The sequence below is a fragment of the Frankliniella occidentalis genome, unplaced genomic scaffold (genome assembly GCF_000697945.3).
Source record: "Frankliniella occidentalis isolate FOCC.00 unplaced genomic scaffold, Focc_3.1 Scaffold329, whole genome shotgun sequence".
Taxonomy (NCBI): domain Eukaryota; kingdom Metazoa; phylum Arthropoda; class Insecta; order Thysanoptera; family Thripidae; genus Frankliniella; species Frankliniella occidentalis.
Window position 1 is genome coordinate 177012 of NW_026267452.1, and position 2826 is coordinate 179837.

Here is a 2826-nt window from a genome sequence, read left to right on the forward strand (position 1 = left end):
GTCCTAAGTCGCCCCAAATAAAATGTATTTTTCAAGGGATTTAAAGGGAATATTGCCTCGCACTTGCCTCGCAGATCACAGCGCCACCCCGTTTCGTCCTTCTTCTCAAGGTGGAAGACATACATGTACCCGCCATAAATAGCTGTTTTCGCCCCACGCTGAGTGGTGGTGTAACGAACTTCACACTAAAAGTCTTAGGACATTTTTGAGGAGATATGGGCGAGATGGGTGGCACTTTTAAGTACATCTTCAGAGACAAATTTATCCACAAATTCACACACTGTCATTGCCCATAGCTTTTGGATGTTTAAAAACATCACTTGTGTGTCTACAATATTGTGTTTACCAAGCTGCAAATTTGTCCATTAGGCTACTTTGTCACCAACACGCGGACTAATTTGTCCCCATCCCCTACTGTCGGCAAAATTGTGGACAGGTCTGTTGGTGACAATCGATTTCTGACTAAATCTACGGATAACAAAAAATTCTATTGACTTTTAGAGTGTTTGCTTGTTAAAAAGAGATAGGGCGAGATTTTAGAAATTTTGCAAATTGGGGCGAGTTGGCAAAAACTTGCAATCCAGACTCGCCCCAAAATCAGGGCGAGTTAGTCTTGAGGCGAGTTGTACCTTGGGGCGAGTTAGCCGGGGCAAAATGTCCGTCACCCTTGTGTCCCATGTTCCACAAAAGATTGAGTGTGCATGAAGATGTGGAATATCTGCTCGGACTTACCTTCAACTTGCGCCTGTCAATCCGTCGGACGAACGCTCACTCTCGGAGTCTGGGTTCACTCCACACGCGCGCACACAGCGTAGTTCCAGGGCACGACCGCAGCAGCAACGGCTCGACAGGCGCGTTCGCTCCTCGCTCTCGACTGGCACTGACTGACTGACGACTCGACGACCGACGGCTGCGCGATGCGCGGTGCGGCGCTGCGAGCGGTGGCTGCGGGTGGCTCTACTACGCCGGGGGAGGGGGTGGGGGAGGGCACCAGCAGCGGCAAATAATAGACCATTTCACCCGAGCGCTTTCCGACCTCTCGAAGAGCTAAAATACCCGCAGTCAGAGTAAAGTGTCTCACGAAATAGAGGTTTGTCGTCAATGCAAACGACAATCTACTCTTCTCCGACCTCAATAGGGTATTTTACCTGACGCTGACGCAAACCGGATCCAAAGAAGAACAAGAGTTCTTCCTGGACTCTTTTCTCCTTGGCGCTCATTGGCCGATGCCGACGAAGTTTTCGGACCTGACACTAGGGGTCGACCGCCCTTGCGGCCAGTTTATGAACTTCGTCGGCGTCAGCCAATCAGCAAGGGGGGCTACACTGTTAAATTCCTACAAAGCATTTGCTTTGCAGAGCTGCGAAGTATTTTGCTCCTTTGTAACTACGAAGCATTTACTTTGCAATTACAAAGTGATGCTTTGCAATTGCAAAGCAATGAAAACGCTGCAAGGCATCGCTTTGCAATTGCAAAGTGTCACTTCGTAATTGCAAAGCATCACGTTGTAATTGCGAAGTAAATGCTTCGTAGTTACAAAGGAGCAAAATACTTCGCAGGCTTTTAACAGTGTAGAGTTCAGGTAGAACTCTTGTTCTTCTTTGGATCCGGTTTGGTCAGGTGAAATACCCTATTTTGTCAAAAAATATATAGGTTACTCCTGGGCTCGACTACACCGGAAGGAGAAGAACGAAACTCGTCGGGCCGGTCGGGCGCGGGGAGGAGCGGGGTACTGCCTTCACCCTGCCCCGCTCCTCCCCGCGCCCGACGTTTTTTGTTCTTCTCCTTCCGGTCAAGCCGCTTCAATCTAACGTGTTTAACGACTAGGAACGTTCCATACTCTGCCCGACTTCCGGTATTTTTGTTCATCGAGAGGTCAAAAAGCGCTGGGGTGAAATGGTCTACTCATTCCGGTAAAGCTGAAAAGAAGAAGAATGCGGGGAACAACAAGACAGAAATCGCTATGCTTTCTCATGGAGCACTTCACTCTAAAGAAGAACAAGAAGACGATGGAAGGAGAAGAACAAAAATCACAGGAACTGGGAGGGACGGGGACAGCCTCTGCCCAGCCCCTCTCCTCCCTGCGCCCGACGATTTTTGTTCTTCTACTTCCGGCCTAGCCGAGCCTCGGAGTACTCTGTGAAACATTCCGCCCGACGTCTCGCGTAACAGGCTTCGCGATAGCTCACGAAACACTGTTACTAACGCATTGGCGTGAAGCTCAAACAAGGACGGTCGGACGGACACGAGAGCGGTTGCATAAGCCCGCTTTAATGCTCTTTTAAAAGGAGAAGGGCGGGGTAATAAGAAGGGGAACGACACAATGTAAGGGAGAGCGGTGTACCGTTAAAGTGTCTAGTAGGGTATTCCTCCGGGTAAGCTTGGCGTCGGAAATGGGAGGCGAAGATGGCTCGGCTAGACCGGAAGGAGAAGAAGAACAAGCTACGCCCGCTTTTCCGCCAAACCAAACTGACGTCCTAACCCTCATTGAAGTTGAAGTTGAAGTGAAGTTGCCAGCTTGGCCGGAGAGAGCTCGCACCGGACGGTCTGTCATGTGGGAGTCTGCTGTAGGAACAGAACGGCGCCCATGGGCGGGTGAGTGCACTCACTCGCCCGGAGACACAGACCGCCGGACCTGACCCCCACACGACGGTCTATCCGGTGCGAGCTCTCTCTGGCCAAGCGGGCAAGCACTCAGACTTCCAAGCGGATGTCTGGGGTTCGATACTGGCCTGTGGCGGCGGCAGCAGCCAACTCGACTGTTTTCGATTTCGTTGCGCTATTGCAGATTGTCTGCCGATGGTTAGGCACGCTCGTACTCCCGCA

General features: G+C 51.1%; 1 protein-coding gene across 1 annotated transcript in view; it reads right to left on the bottom strand.

Moving 5' to 3' along the window:
* The window catches only part of LOC113209256 (uncharacterized), a 23063-nt gene extending 22112 nt beyond the window's left edge, over positions 1-951 (bottom strand). Inside the window, exon 1 of the mRNA XM_052274046.1 lies at positions 733-951. The gene's annotated coding sequence lies outside the window, so the exon portion shown is untranslated. The remainder of the gene's footprint in view (positions 1-732) is intronic.
* Positions 952-2826: the final 1875 nt, after the last annotated feature.